The 17,116-nt window shown below is 42.0% G+C and overlaps 1 protein-coding gene and 1 long non-coding RNA gene across 3 annotated transcripts in view; one reads left to right on the forward strand and one right to left on the reverse strand.

The window, feature by feature from the left end:
• Positions 1 to 17,116, forward strand: part of WDPCP (WD repeat containing planar cell polarity effector) — a 516,387-nt gene that overhangs the window by 481,351 nt on the left and 17,920 nt on the right. The window lies entirely within an intron of this gene.
• Positions 1,281 to 10,057, reverse strand: LOC147363045 (uncharacterized). Of its 2 annotated transcripts, none has more exons than XR_015136728.1 (3): positions 9,377 to 10,057; positions 4,587 to 4,760; positions 1,281 to 2,772 (listed from the first exon to the last, which is right to left on the reverse strand). It is a non-coding gene; the product is annotated as an uncharacterized LOC147363045 (long non-coding RNA). The 2 variants fall into 2 exon arrangements; XR_015136729.1 differs by having other exon boundaries at positions 4,587 to 4,788.

Here is a 17,116-nt window from a genome sequence, read left to right on the forward strand (position 1 = left end):
GACTCTCAAAAGTCTTCTCCAACACCACACTTCAAAAGCATCAATTCTTTGGTGCTTAGCTTTCTTTGTAGTCCAACTTTCACATTCATACATGACTACTGGAAAAACCATAGCTTTGACTAGATGGACCTCTGTTGGCAAAGTAATGTCTCTGCTTTTTAATATGCTGTTTCTAGGTTTGTCATAACTTTCCTTCCAAGGAGCAACTGTCTTCTAATTTCATGGCTGGAGTCACCATCTGTAGTGATTTTGGAGCCCCAAAAAATGAAGTCTGTCACTGTTTCCACTGTTTCCCCATCTATTTGCCATGAACTGATAGGACCAGATGCCATGATCTTAGTCTTTTTAATGTTGAGTTTTAAGCCAACTTTTTCACTCTCCTCTTTCACTTTTATCAAGAGGCTCTTTAGTTCTTCTTTGCTTTCTGCCATAAAGGTGGTGTCATCTGCGTATCTGAGGTTATTGATATTTCTCCCAGCAATCTTGATTCCAGCTTGTGCTTCCTCCAGCCCAGTGTTTCTCATGATGTATTCTGCATACAAGTTAAATAAGCAGGGTGACAATATACAGCCTTGACGTACTCCTTCCGTATTTGGAACCAGTCTGTTATTCCATGTCCAGTTCTAACTATTGCTTCCTGACCTGCAAACAGATTTCTCAAGAGGCAGGTCAAGTGGTCTGGTATTCCCATCTCTTGAGGAATTTTCCACAGTTTATTGTGATCCACACAGTCAAAGCCTTTGGCATAGTCAGTAAAGCAGAAATAGATGTTTTTCCAGAACACTTTTGCTTTTTTGATGATCCAATGGATGTTGGCAATTTGATCTCTGGTTCCTCTGCCTTTTCTAAATCCAGCTTGAACATGTGGAAGTTCACGGTTCACATACTATTGAAGCCTGACTTGGAGAATTTTGAGCATTACTTTGCTAGTGTGTGAGATGACTGCATTGGGCATCCTTTGGCATTGCCTTTCTTTGGGATTGGAATGAAAACTGACCTTTTCCAGTCCTATGGCCACTACTAAGTTTTCCAAATGTGCTGGCATATTCAGTGCGGCACTTTCACAGCATCATCTTTTAGGATTTGAAATAGCTCAACTGCAATTCCATCACCTCCACTAGCTTTGTTCGTAGTGATGCTTCCTAAGGCCCACTTGACTTCACTTTCCAGGATGTCTGGCTCTAGGTGAGTGATCACACCATCGTGATTATCTGGATCATGAAGATCTTTTTGTATAGTACTTTTGTGTATTCTTGTCACCTCTTCTTAATATCTTTTGCTTCTGTTAGGTCCATACCATTTTTGTCTTTTACTGTGCACATCTTTTCATGAAATGTTCCCTTGGTATCTCTAATTACCTTGAAGAGATCTCTGGTCTTTCCCATTCTATTGTTTTCCTCTATTTCGTTGCATTGATCACTGAGGAAGGCTTTCTTATCTCTCCTTGCTATTCTTTGGAACTCTGCATTCAAATGGTATATCTTTCCTTTTCTTCTTTGCCTTTAGCTTCTCTTTTCACAGCTACTTGTAAGGCCTCTTGGGACAGCCATTTTGCTTTTCTGCATTTCTTTTTCTTGAGGATGGTCTTGAAGCCTGTCTCCTATACAATGTCAGGAACCTCTGTCCATAGTTCTTCAGGCACTCTATCAGATCTAATCCTAGATCTGATAGACAGAGTGCCTGATAAATGCAGTCATACAACATGTTCTCTCTTGTGCCAGGCTTCTCTCACTTAGTGTTGTTTCTGAGGCTCATACATGTTTTAGCATGTAAGTTATTCCATTAAAGGTGCTGAACAGTATTCCATTTTATAAATATACAACATTTTGTTTGTCTACTCATCAACTGATGAATATCTGAAGTATTTTCAGTTTGCCGCTACTATCATGAATAATGTTTCTAATAAACATTCACATATACATCATGGACATTTGTTCTCATTTTCTTTGGTTATATCTAGTGGAGTGGAATTGGTGGATCATAATGTTATTAAGTTTATATTTAATCTTAGCTTCAAGAAACTGCCAGATTGTTTTTCCAACTTCCCTGGTGGCTCAGACAGTAAAGCATCTGTCTACAATGTGGGAGACCTGGGTTTGAGCCCTGGGTTGCGAAAATCCCCTGGAGAAGTGTCACGCGAGTGTATGTTCCTCGGTTCTTTGTCTCATCACAACAAAGATTTGGAGCAAAAGACATTAAAGGCCTCGGCATGTCACAGCTCTCGGGTCTTGGACAAACCGTGCTACAGCTCTTAGGCTAATCAGTGTTCCAGCTCTATTTTATTTAGAAGATAGCAGGAGAGAGAGAGAGAGAGAAAGAAAAGAGCGCACACACGCGGGAGAAAGAGCCGTGAGAAAGCGCTTTGGCTCCTCCTTTTATGTTTTTCCTCCACCTGGGCCTGCCCTATGCAAACCGGGCTTAGCCAGGAGTGCTGTTTGTTCTGCCTGAAGTCTTCACTCTGGTCCTCGGCCCTTCCTTTGACCTTCCTTGTCTTCTAGCCACCACCATTTTGGACTCCTTTTCCCTATTCTACCTACCTAACATTCCCCCCTCAAGAGATGGGAGGCCCAGTTCTTTGGGAATAGGGGTGTCAAGGTCTTTCTGGCTACGTCCTGCTGAACTGGGGTGGCGAGGGGTATTGGGCCTCCCCCTCTTGCTAGTCTCAATCCTCAGAGTCCTTATAGCGGTGTCCAAGGGTGTGTGTTATTTTCCGTGGTCAGCTGTAGTTTTATATCTTTGTTGAACTGGCACTGCATGTTGTAGCTGGTTGACCTGGGCAGAGACAAAACAGGTTAGACAATTGACAGTACATGGAATAATCAAAGGCATCATCAATATAGCATAACGAGGACTAGTAGGGACATTGGTCAATTTTAAATTCACATTGCCAGGATGGCTCAAGTCCCTCCTTGTTCAGGGATCAGAAGATCTATCTCCTGTCTATTTTGGAGTACAGTCTCTGTCAAGCTGTGTTGGCTCTTTAAAGTTATCCTAAGAAATCTTATCCCCAGAAACCAGATTTTGGGGGTGTTCATTAGAATGACACTCATTGGTAGCCCTGAGTAGGTATCTGAGATCTCCCAGGGGCTCACAGGTGTATTGAGTGTCTTCTGTTTTCTTCCACAGCTTGACTTGTGAGTAGTGAATCCAGGAGTCATGTCCTGGTACCTTGACTGCTGTGGGGGTAGAAAGTATTACAGGGTAGGGGCCATTCCATGTGGGCTGCAGTTGAGCCTTTGGGGACCCATCTTTCCAGACTTTAATTAGGACTTGAGTTCCTAGAGCATATAGTGGTGACTCTTTAGAATCTTTTGGGTCCTGGTTCATACCCCACAAGAGTATATCCTGTTGGAATTGCCAAATGGCCATGGTATAAAACTGCAGGGTCTGAACCTCTGGATCTAGGAAGAGGTCATTGACATAAACAAAAGGTCTCCCATATAGCATCTCATAAGGACTAAGACCAACCTGTTCCTTAGGGACAATGCAGGTGCGGAGGAGAGCTATTGGTAAAGCCTCCTTCCATCCCACGGAGGTCTCCTGGGTTATCTTTTTTATCACTGATTTTAAGAATTGATTGGCTCTTTCTACTTTTCCTGAAGATTGAGGCCTCCAGGCACAATGGAGATAATAAGTAATACCCAATGCTTTCGAGACTCCTTGGATGACCTTAGAAGTAAATGATGTCCCATTGTCACTTTGTAATGACCTGGGCAGACCAAATCTTGGAATGATTTCATGGAGCAGTTTTTTTCCCACCTCCTCAGCCTTCTCGGTCTGGGTGGGAAAGCCTTCAATCCATCCTGTGAATGTATCTATCATAACTAATAGGTATTTATACCCTTAAGAAACTGACATCTGGGTGAAGTCCATCTGCCAGTCCTCTCCTGGGTAAGCCCCACGTCGTTGGATGGGCTGGGCCAGCTGGGGTCTTCGAGCTCCTTGAGGGTTGTTTAATTGGCAAGTGGGACAAGAGGAGACCACCTGTCTTATAGTTGTTTGGAGGCCTGTTCCTCTGAAGGACCTTTCTAGTAATCTTTGGAGGGCCTTTTCTTCTAAATGAGTAGTGGCATGTAAGGAGTTAACCAACTTCCATTGGAGGTTTCCAGGCAGAAAAAGGAGTCCCTCCTTTTGGAACCATCCCATATGATCTTCTTGAAAGCCCTCGCTCTTAGCTTTAAGAATCTCACCTTCAGTGTATGAAGGAGTTTCTGGCAAGTTAGTCTGTGGAACTAAGGTGGCAATCCCTCTTAGGTCATGGTTCTGTAATGCTGCTCTCCTAGCTACCTGATTAGCTGCTTGGTTCCCTTGTGCCACTTCCGTGTTCCCTTTTTGGTGTCCTTTACAGTGGGAGACTGAAACCTCAGTAGGCAGATGGACTGCCTCCAAGAGTTGAAGAATCTGATCACCATATTTGACTGGGGACCCTCAGGTGGTTAAGTGGCCCCTTTCTTTCCAAACAGCCGCATGTGCATGTAGCACCAGAAAGGCATACTTGGAGTCAGTGTAAATGGCTATTCTTTTTCCTTTTCCCAGCTCTAAAGCTCGAGTCAGGGCTATCAGCTCAGCTAATTGGGCTGAAGTACCTGGTGGCAGAGGCTTAGCCTCTATGGTCTCAAAATTGGAGACTACTGCATACCCGGCTCTTCTTTTTCCATCCAAGACAAAGCTGCTTCCATCAGTGTACCAGATTTCCTCAGGTTTGGTCAGAGGATCTTCTGACAATCTCTCTCGGGGTTTTGTCCAGTGGTCCAAGGTTTCTAGATAAGAGTGAAACGGGAGAGCACCCTCGGGGGTAGGTAGGAGGGTGGCTGGGTTAACAACCTCACAAGGGGATATAGTGAGGCCTGGATTTTCCATCAGCATTACTTGATATCTGAGGATTCTTTGATCAGACATCCATAAATGGCCTCTCCCATTTAGGAGTTGTTTTACTTGGTGGCTGGTAAAAATAGTTTTCCCCCAAAGGAGAGTTTTAAAGCATCTTCTATCATGATTGCAATAGCTGCAAGATTTCGAAGGCAGGGGGGCCAACCTCGGGAAGTTGGATCGAGCCTCTTGGATAAGTAAGCTACAGGCTGGGGCTCAGATCCCAACCTTTGAGTTAACACTCCCAAGGCTATTCCCTCTCTTTCATGGACATAAAGTTGGAATGCTTTTCTGGGTCTAGCAACCTTAAGGCAGGTGCCTGAGTTAAGGCCTGTTTTAGTGTAGCCTCTGCCTCCTTTTGAGGAGTTCCCCACATCAGTGGGATTGAATCATCTCGTCCCTTTAAGCTTTCATATAAGGGCTGGGCAATTAGATCATAGTTGGGTATCCAGATTCTACAATAACCAGTTAGCCCCAGGAAAGCTCGCAATTGTTTTCGAGTCGTGGGGTAGGGCAACTGGAGGATTCCTTGTACCCAATCAGAGGACAGCCTCCTGGACCCATGTGTAATCTGAACTCCCAGGTAAGTGACCTTTGTCTCGACCATCTGTGCCTTAGCATGGGAGACTTTATATCCCCTTTCTGCCAAGAAGTTTAGAACCTGAATTGCATGTTCTTGGGCACTTTTCTCATCTGGAGAGCAGATTAGTATGTCATCTACATATGTAATATTTTCCCATTAGGTCCCAGGTCCAGATCTAGGAGATCCTGGCTAAGGGCCTGTCCAAACAGGTGGGGGCTATCTCTGAACCCCTGAAGTAATACTGTCCAAGTCATCTGTTGGTGTTTTTCTCCTGGGGCCTCCCACTCAAAGGCAAAAAGGTATTGGGATTCTTTAGCCAGTGGTTTGCAAAAAAATGCATCTTTGAGATCCAAGACTGTAAACCACTTGGCACTGGGTGGGATTTCTCCCAAGATTACATAGGGATTGGGTACTGTGGGATGGAGGGGGACTACAGCTTCATTTATAATCTGGAGATCTTGAACCATTCGCCAGGTTCCATCTTTTTTCTTTACTGAGAGGATTGAGGTGTTACATGGCGAACTGGTGGGGACCAATAGCCCACAAGCAAGGAATTTATTTATTAAAGGCTGTAGTCCCTCCAGAGCCTCTCTTTTGAGAGGATATTATTTCTGGTTAGGAAACCGAGTGGGATCTCGGAGGACAATGATGACCGGTTCAGCTTGGTGGGCTCGTCCAGGAATCCCCTGGTCCCACACCTGGGGGTTAATCTTGTCTTCCCATAGTTTTTGGTCCCTCTCTATTGAAGGTGTAATGGGTTCTTCAGTAGTAACCAGGAGCTGTAGAGCTCTAGGGGCTGAAAAACTTCCCATCACAAGGGTGGTCCCCAGTTTAGTGAGTATACCTCTTCCCAATAAGGGGGTAGGACACTCAGGGACCACCAGAAACTGGTGGGAAAATATTTGTCCATCCCAGCAACAAAGAAGTGCTTGGGTGAATCTTTTAGTAGTTGCTTTTCCTGTAGCACCCAAAATGGTACAGGTTTGGGAAGAGAAGGCTCCGGAGTAGGAGATCAAGACAGAGTAGGTAGCCCCGTGTCAACCAAGAAATTCTCGGACCTACCTGCCACATCCAGTTGCACCCTTGGCTCCAGCCCCGTGATGGTTATCTGTGACAGGTGGGCTGGCTGGAGTGGGCTGCTTCAGTCCTCTTGAACCATCGTGAGGGTAGGCTTGGCATTTGACCTTGAGGCTTTTGGGTCCCAAGGGCAGAGTGCCGCCCAATGTCCCAGTTGATGGCATTTGTGGCAAGCCGCATTTGTGGCAAGCCGTTCTAGGAGACTTGTCATGGTTTGGACACTCTTTGGCCCAATGCCCCGCCTGTCTACAGATCAGGCATCTTTCTCGTGCCTTGTCTTTCAAGGACTCGGGGTTTGCCATAGGGCTTCTCTGGAGGGCGGCCAGCATCTGGGCATGCCTTGTCTCTTTCTTTCTCTCCTTCTCCTGGGCCTTGGCCTCCTTCTCCTGTTCTGTTATAAAAGGTATTGGTGGCTGTCTGGACCATCTCATCTAAAGAGGCAGCAGGGTCCTGCTGTTGTAGCTGCTGTAACTTAATTCTGATATCTGATGCACATTGGGACAGGAATTTGTCCTTTAAAATCACCTGTCCCTCGTAAGAGTCTAAGTCCAGGTTGGTAAACTTTTGGAGTGCCTCTTTTCGCCTCTCCAGAAAGGCAATGGGGTTCTCATTGGGCTCCTGAGTTATTGCTGAGACCCAGGCATAGCTAATTACTTTTTTGGGGCTGCTTTCAGTCCTGCCTTCACACAGATTAGAAAATGATCTCTTTCCCAGATGTGCTCAGGGTCATTATAATTCCAATTAGGATCGGAGGAGGGGACTGCAGTTTCCCCTACTGGGTATTTATCACTTGACATGTGAAGCCCTGTTGCATACCTCCGGGCTTCCTTTAAGACCCTGGTATGTTCAGGATCAGATAAAGTTTGACTAAATATGACCATGATGTCTTTCCATGTCAAGTCAAAGGCCAAGGTAATATGTTGGAATGTATCTATATATTTGCCTGGGTCATCTGTATAGCTTCCCAGGTCTTGTTTGATCTGCCTTAGTTCTAAGAGGGAGAAGGGCTTATGGACCCGGGTTGGTCCGAATTCTCCTCCAGTTTCAACTAAGGGACATACTCGAGCTGGCCTTTGTGGAGGAGGTGCTCCCAGATACGTGGGCACGTTTGGGTACGAGGAAGGAGCACCAGGCAACTCGGGAGCTGTGGGAGGTGAGCCTTCACGAGGGGGTTCCTTTTCTTGGTTGCCTGTGCCTAACACCATTTGCCTAGTGGGCTCACTTTTAGGGTGTACTACAATCCCATACGTAAGACAGAGTTCCTTCATATCTCTTAGTCGGAAGAAAATTTGGACATAGGGGATCTCTGTCCATTTCCCTTGTCTTTTGCAGAATAATTCTAATTGCAGGATGGTATTGTAATTTAAAGTTCCATCCTCAGGCCAGTGTTCCTTGTCCCCCAGTGGATACTGTGGCCACGCAGTGGCACGAAAGAATTTCAAACGACTTCTCCTTAGAGCTAGAGGGTCGAACAGCTTCCAGTTATCAAGGATACATCTCAAGGGCGTCTGCTGGGAAGTGGATTGGTTATTTCCCATCTGAAAGACAGTCATGACAGGGAGAAAAGAAAAAGATCTCTTTCGATTTCCTTAAGGGTGAGTCTTTCTGAAGCTTATCCTACCCAGAATTGTTGCAATCTGAGAGCCAGGCGTCCCCGGGTCAGGGTGCAGATACCCAGGCAGGCTGAGGCGTGACAGCCTCCTAGAGATCGAATCCCCAGGCAGGTAGAGGCGTGACGGTCTCCCGAGGATTGGGTCCCTGGGCAAGTCAAGGCGTGACGACCTCCTGGGACCCCGGGACTAGAGGATCCCTGAACAGGTTGAGGCGTGACAACCTTTTGAAGACCGATCCCTAGGTAGGTGAAGGCGTGATGACCTCCTGGGACCCCCTGGACTGGAGTTTGGGCATCCCCAAGATCTCCGGTGTGACCAGTATTGGGTAGGATTAGGGGGTTGGATATTATAGAGTATTTCCCTCCCAGGGCCAACTATTTTCTGGTTGTCTCTCCAGAAGATTGTAGAGGCAGCCTTGTGGGTCTGGATGGGGCTCAGGAAAAGAGCATGAAACAGGAGGAAGGGGGCAGAGCACAACCTTTGAAAGAATGACATAGCACAAGGGTATAATGTAAACCAATTAAAATCAATTGGGTCCAAGATGACAAGTCAAATTCAAGTAAACCTTAATCCCCAATCTATAAGCCAACAGACACACCCAGAGGTGGCAGGACAGCTCCAAGGCTGTCCAAGTCAAAAGAGGGAGGAGTGGGTAGTTCCCCAATGGCTGGGATGATCCTCTCACTCATTAGTATATGAATTCCATCCCCTCACAAAACCTAGCCAGGCCTAATACCATGGCCAAAGCCCTTGCCCTCAGCAATGGTTCACACCCTGAAGGGTGGCTTCTCTCTGGATCCTAACAAATCTACCTCTTACCTTTGTCTCTCAATGAATTTTTGCAATGAGACATCAGAGCCTGAGTTTCATTAGTTTTGGCTGGGCTTGAGTCCCAGGAGAGAGCTGAAGGACAGGAGGAAAAAGCAGTGGGAAAAATGTGCCAAGGAATCCCCTTCATAGCCCGCCAAAAAATTTGCTAAATATCTGACCGGTGCTCACAGTTTCATTGGTCTGATCTTTGGCACAGAGAAGAGAAAGGACAGAAGAACCCCCACCAGCTTGGGTAACAGCTACTGGGGCTCAGCAGATAGCACCTTTGGGACAGGCTGAGGAGTAGCCTCTCCAGAGTCCCTCAATTGTGCCCCCTGCCACCTGCCTGTCTCGGGAGGTTCGAGGAAACAAGAAAGGAGAGATTATAAAGGTCCCTCCAGCCATAGGAGCGAGGACCTCTTACCTTAACCGGAGGTCTTCTGGAATCTGAGACTGGGCTGCGTGAGCTTTCTTCTGAGTTCGTTTTTAGTTGTCCCGGTTTCCAGCACAATGGGCCTTCCCCTGCACTGGGTTTCTTCGCCTTCCGCTTCTAGCACGGGAGCTTCGCTGAGTTGGGCTCCTGTTGTGCTTGGCCTCTTCCACGCAGAGGTTCAACCAGGTTATATCCAAGTCACGGCACCATAGATGTCACGCGAGTGTATGTTCCTCGGTTCTTTGTCTCGTCACAACAAAGATTTGGAGCAACAGACATTAAAGCCCTCGGCGTGTCACAGCTCTCGGATCTTGGACAAACCGTGCTACAGCTCTTAGGCAAATCAGTGTTACAGCTCTATTTTATTTAGAAGATAGCAGAAGAGAGAGAGAGAAAGAAAAGAGCGCACGCATGCGGGAGAGACAGTCCATGAGAAAGCGCTTTGGCTCCTCCTTTTATATGTTTTTCCTCCACCTGGGCCTGCCCTATGCAAACTGGGCTTAGCCAGGAGTGCTGTTTGTTCTGCCTGAAGTCTTCACTCTGGTCCTCAGACCTTCCTTTGGCCTTCCTTGTCTTCTAGCCACCGCCATTTTGGACTCCTTTTCCCTATTCTACCTACCTAACAGAAGGAAATGGCAATCCACTCCAGTACTATTGCTTGGAAAATCCCATGGACAGAGGAGCCTGGTAGGCTACGGGGTTGCAAAGAGTCAGACACAACTGAGCGACTTTACTTTCACTTCCACTGTTATTAAGTTTATATTTAATCTTAGCTTCAAGAAACTGCCAGATTGTTTTTCCAAAGTGGCTATAACATTTTAAATACCAAACAGAAATGTATTAGCGTTTCAGTTTCTCCAGATTTTCACTTAAGATTGGTACTGTCAACTTTCTTGATTAGAACCATTTTATTGGGCATAGAGTTGTATCTTGGAGAAGGCGATGGCACCCCACTCTAGTACTCTCGCCTGGAGAATCCCATGGACAGAGGAGCCTGGTAGGCTGCAGTCCATGGGGTTGCTAACAGTTGGATTCGACTGAGCAACTTCATTTTCACTATTCACTTTCATGCACTGGAGAAGGAAATGGCAACCCACTCCAGTGTTCTTGCCTGGAGAATCCCAGGGACGGGGGAGCCTGGTGGGCTGCCATCTATGGGGTCACACAGAGTCGGACACGACTGAAGTGACTTAGCAGCAGCAGCAGCAGAGTTGTATCTGGTTATGATTTTAATTGCATTACTAATAGCTTAAGGTAAACCATGTCAGATTCGTGATATCTGAAGAAGATTTAGCTTTGGGACAAGGGACCAGGCTTCATCACTCAAGAGCTTTTTGTGTAGCAGAGTTTTATTAGAGTATAAAAAGGGACAGAGAAAACTTCTGACATAGACATCAGAAGGGGGATGGAGGATGCCCCCACTCACTAGTCTTATCAAGGCCTTAATATACTTTTACCAGACCCACTCCTACAACATACATTTTAAGTTAACAAGATTAGAACTAACAGAAAGGTCTTACCAGACCCACTCCCACAACATTTGTTTTAAGATAACAGGATTAGTCAGAAGGTTCCTGTTAAGGAGAAACATATCTTCAAGCAAGATAGACTGTTGTTACATAATACAGAGCTTAAGGAAAAACATACCCTTGAGCCATTACCTCTGAGCTTAAAGAAAAAACCTTTTATGTGACTAAGAGGAAGGAGTGTAGGGAAAAAACTGTCCTTTTCTCCTCCTGGAGAGCCCAGGACCCCTTTCTCCTTCTCAAGGGCCCTGGACCCCTTCCTCCTTGAGGGCCCTGGACTCCTTATCAACCTACCTAAGGATCAGCTCTCTCATTTTTCCAGTAGTCATGTAGAGTGAGAGCTGGACTATAAAGAAAGCTGAGCACCAAACAATAGATGCTTTTGAACTGTGGTGTTGGAGAAAACTCTTGAGAGTCCCTTTGACTCCAAGGAGATCCAACCAGTCCAACCTAAAGGATCAGTCCTGAATATTCATTGCAAGGACTGATGCTGAAGCTGAAACTCCAATACTTTGGCCAACTGATGTGAAGAACTGACTCAATGGATAAGACCTTGATGCTGGGAAATACTGAAGTCAGGAGGGGAAGGGGACGACAGAGGATTAGATCACCAACTCAATGGACATGAGTTTGAGTAAGCTCTGAGAGTTGGTGATGGACAGGGAAGCCTGGTGTGCTGCAGTTCATGGGGTCGCAAAGAGTCGGACATGACTGAGTGGCTGAACTGAACTGAACTTACCCTAATGACCAATGATTTTGAACATTTTCATGTAGTTATTAGCCATTAGTACAGCTTCTCTGGTGAAATACTTATAAAAAACATATATGCATTTTTCACTGAGTTGTCTCCTTATTACTGAATTATAAAGTTTCTTTATATAGTCTGAATGTAAGTCCTTGATCAGATAAGTGATTTGCAAATATGTTCTCCCAGTCTGTGGCTTGCCCTTTCATTTTCTTAAGAATGGCTTTTGAAGTACAAAAGTTTCAAATTTTAGTGAAGCCCAATTAGCTATTTTTTCCTTTTATCAATTGTGTCTTTCATGTTATAGATGAGAAATCTTTTTATAACCTAAGGACCCCCAAATTTTCCCTTATGTTTGGTTCCAGAAGTTCTACAGTTTTAGTTCTTACATGTTAAGTCCATTTTGAGTTAATTTTCACATATTATGTGATGTAAGAATCTAACTTCATGGCTTCCTACACAGAAATCGAATTTCCCTAGCACCATTTGTGGAAAAGACTCCTTTCACCCTCTGAATTGCCTTTGCAATTTTGTCAAAAATCAGTTCACCGTATAAATGTAAGGGTTTTGCCTTTAAGCAAATTAAATCTGGATTTGCCATTAAATTTTTACCAGTTACTACATCTATCCTTACACCTTCCCTAGATTTGGCTATACTGAGGGCACTACTGAACCAGAATTTCACAAAATATACCCAACACAACAAAAACAGGAAGAAAATAAAACAATTCCACACAGAGTTACTTTAAAGGAACAGAAAATGAAAATCAATACGCATTAATTGAGGAAAATTCTCTCCCTCAAAACAACCATGAAATAGAAGAAAATCATACAGCAACATTGCAAGCAGAATTAAATACACTCAATCAAGCAACTAAGTACATGGAAACCCGCTGGATTAAAAAGACATAAACTAAGAAGGAGAGGAAGAAAGAGAGGAGACAGCAGGACAGTACAGTGTAAGTTCAGTTGAACTCAAGAAAGAAAAGGAAGGAAAAGATATTATTTGAGAAATGAAAAATAAACTCAAGGCACTCCAATGAATAAACTTAAGTTAAATAAAATGCACTAAAAATGGCAGAAAACAAGAGAATAAAAAGGAAGTAAAGAAATTTTTTAGAAGTCAAGGAGAAAGTAATGCAGTGGGAGATAAAGCAAAATAGCAACAGCACTTACATATTTTGATTCCTTGAAAAAGAAAACTAAGACAGTGGAACAGAATTAATATTTAAAACTATAAGCCAGGAAAATATTTCAGAATTAAAAAAAAAAAAAACACTTGGATCTACATATTAGAAGATTCTACCAGATTCCTGACAAAAATTATCTTACAACAATCAGCTCTAAGATACTTCCCAACAAAAATCTTATATTTTGAAGATTAATTTTTTAATAATCTTCAAGGCCAGCTGGTAAAGAAATCACGTAACTTACATATGATAAAAACTCTCCAAAAAGTGGGCATAGAGGGAACCTACCTCAACATAATAGACAATATACACAAATCCATGCAAACATCATTTTCCATAGTTAAAAACTGAAAGCATTTCCTCTCAGATACGGAACAAAACAAGGATGTCCACTCTCATCACTATTATTCAACACAGTTTTGGAAGACCTAAACATGGCAATCAGAGAAGAAAAAGAAATGAAAGGAATGCAAATTGGAAAAGAAGAAGTAAAACTGTCACTGTTTGCAGATGACATTATACATACATAGAAAATCCTAAAGATGCGATCAGAAAACTACTAGAGCTCATCAATGAATCTGGTAAAATTGAAAGATACAAAATTAATATACAGGAATATTTTGCATTATTATACACTAACATCAAAAGATCAGAAAGAGAAATTAAGGCAATAATCCTATTTACCATTGCAACAAAAAGAAAAAATACCTAGGAATAAACCTACCTAAGGAGGCAAAAGATCTATACTCAGAAAACTATAAGATAATGATGAAAGAAATAAAGGATGACACAAACATGGAGAGAGATAACATGCTCTTGGGTAGGAAGAATTAATATTGAAAAAATGACATACTATGCAAAGCAATCTAAAGATTCAATTCAATCCCTGTGAAATTACCAATGGCATTTTTCACAGAACTAGAACAAAAAAAAATTAAAATTTGTATGGAAACACAAAAGGCCGCAAATAACCAAAGCAATCTCGAGAAAGAAAAACGGAGCTGGAGAAATCAGTCTCCCTCAGGCTATACTACAAAGCTACATTCATCCAGAAAGTATGCCACTGCCACAAAAACAGAAATATAGATCAATGGAACAGGGTATAAAGCCCAGAGATAAACCCACACAACTATAGCCAATTAGTCTACAACAAAGAAGGCAGGACTATAATGGGGAAAGACAGTCTCTTTAGCAAGTGGTGCTGGAAGAGTTGGATAGTGACATGTAAATCAATGAAATTAGAACATACCCTAATACCATACACAAAAATAAACTCAAACTGGATTAAAGACCTAAATGGAATGCCAAACACTACAAAATTCTTAGAGGAAAACATAGGCAGAATTGGACATAAATTGCAGCAAAATATTTTTTGATCCACCTCCCAGATTAATGGAAATAAAAACAAAAATAAACAAATGAGGCCTATTGTAAGCTTCTTCACAGAAAAGGAAATTATAAGTAAGATGAAAAGAAAACCTTCAGGATGAGAGAAAATATCTGCAAAGCAAGAAACTTATAAGGGATTAATCTCCAGGATATACAAACAGCTTATGCAGCTCAATATCAAAAGAACAGAACAACCCAATAGAAAAATGGGTGGAAAATCTAAATACACATGTCTCCAAAGAAGACATGCAGATGGTTAAAAAGCACATGAAAACATGCTCAGCATCACTCATTATTACAGAAATGCAAATCAAAACTACAATGAGGTTATCACCTCACAGTCAGAATGGCCATCAACAAAAAATCTACAAACAGTAAATTCTGGAGAAGGTGTGGAGAAAAAAGAACCCTCCTGCACTGTTGGTCGGAATGCAAACTGGTATAGCCACTATGGAAAACAGTATGGAGGTGCCTTAAAAAGCTGAAAATAGAGCTACTATAGGATCTAGCAATCCTACTCCATGGGTTCAATGGCAACCCACTCCAGTATTCTTGCCTGGGAAATCCCACAGAGGAGCCTGGCAGGCTGCAGACCATGATATTGCAAAGAGTCAGACACAACTTTGTGACTGAGTGTGCACATGCGCGTACACACACACACAGAGCAACAAGCACAGATTGTTTGATAGGATAATTCTACCAAGATATTCTCAGTGTTCTACAAATTTTCCCAATTTGTTAAAAATAAAGGAAACTTTCTGAACTACAGAAAAAGAAAACTATAAAGCAATATCATTCATAAATATCAATGTCAAAATTAAAAATTAAATTCCTATTAAACGAAATATTAGCAAACAAAGTTCAACACCTGCATCTATCCTGAGAATACAAGATTCATTGATACCAAATCCATTAATATCATACATCATATTAATAGATCTAAGATCTAAGGTCAATAAAAATCATAAGATTTATCTCTTTTAGATGCTATAAAAAATTCTTTGACAGACTTCACCCCCCATTTCTAAAAAACACTCAAGAAAATAGCAATTGAGGGATATAGTCTTAACAAGATAATACATATACATTAGTATACATTATACACATAATACTAATATATATATATACTTAGTCCTAATGCCAGTGTCTTATTTAAGTGGTAAAAACTAAGGTCATTTCCACTAAAATCAGAAACAAGGCCAAAATGCCCAATACCTCTGTATGATTCAAAACTGTACCAGAGATATTAAGCCAGTATCATTAGGTAAGTCAGCTAGAGCAATACTTGGCAAACTATAGCCTACAGGCCAAATCCAAACCTGCTGCCTATTTTTGTAAATAAAATTTTACTAGGACACAGCCACACCTATTAATTTATTTACTGTCCATGACTTTGTAGTTGAAACTATACAGCTCAACACCTAAAGTACTGACGTGGCCAACAAGTTCATTTGGTTTTTCCATAGGATGTTATGGAAAACCTGAACAAACCCTTTGGCCAGTCCAATACATACTGTCTGGCCCTTTGCTGAAAATGTTTGCCAGTTTTCAAACTAGATACATAAGAATTAGTAAGGAAATAAAACTCTCTCTGTTGGCAATGAAATGAAAATATAACTGAAATGCCCTAAGGAATCAATAATAAAATATTTTTAAAATTCAGTAAGGAGAAGATGGTTATTTTAAGACATTAGTCTGCCAACTTTTCGGGCTGCTGGCTTCCCAAATAAAGACGTATTCCTTGCCTCAAAAACAAAATTCAGTAAGGAATATAAAATTAACATGCAGGAATCAATAGCTTTCATATACACAAACAATAACCAGCTAGAGAATGGCTGATTAAAATCCCATTTATGAATTCAACAAAGATTAAAAATTTAGTAATAAATTGGTCAACAAATATGTAAAATCTATATGAGGGAAACAAAAACACTCTGAAAGATATACAAGTAGCCTTGAACAAATGAAAAAATAACCCCTCTTCTTGGATGGGATGACTCAATATTATAAAGATGTCTGTTCTTTCTAAATTAACTTACAAGTTTAATGTAATCCCAGTAAAAATCTCAACATACTCTTATGAAGTTAGACAAATTGACACTAAAGTTCACATAAAAAATGAGCCCACAGAAATATCTATGAAAACACTGAAAAAAATTCAGGATGCATAGTTGGCACACAGTAGGACCACTGCTCTCTTTTTAAAGAGTTCTCACTCAGGTGCATGGAAGAAGGAAGAAAAATGATATACATAAGAAGCAAAAATACATAAGTAAAAATCATTCAATTAATGATAAGTATTGGGCTGACCAAAAAGTTCATTTTGGTTCTTCCTAACATCTTATGGAAAAACCCAAACAAACTTTTTCCAACTCAATATTAGGAAAAAATACAAAGACTTGGTGATCAGAGAAACATCGTATGCACTGAGAAGGTAATATCTGAGTTAAGATCTTGATGACAAGGAGTCATCTATACAAAGATATGGTGAACTGACAGAGCATTCCTGGGATAGGAAATTGTACATGCAAAGCCTTTGGGTGGGAACTAATTTGGGAGGTTTGAGTGACAAAGAGTCAATATGTAAAGGCAGTCAATATGTAAAGAGTCAAACTGTAAAGGCGTGATAAATTAGTTAGGGCCTCTGTAGGCCATGCTATGCTGTATGATCTTTGTTCTGATTGCAGTGAGAAGCCACTACAGGACATCTGAGTGAATGATAGAATAATGGTCTCTGAAAGACATTCACATCCTGATCCTTAGATTTTGAGAATATGTTTTATTACATGGCAAAGGGGAACTGAGGTAGTAGATGGAATTAAGGTTGCTAATTATCTGACTATATTTAAAATAGGGAGATTATCCTGGATTATCCAGATGG

Source organism: Bos grunniens, chromosome 11 (assembly GCF_055505025.1).
Source record: "Bos grunniens cultivar Pamir isolate PY7600 chromosome 11, Bosgru_T2T1.0, whole genome shotgun sequence".
Taxonomy (NCBI): domain Eukaryota; kingdom Metazoa; phylum Chordata; class Mammalia; order Artiodactyla; family Bovidae; genus Bos; species Bos grunniens.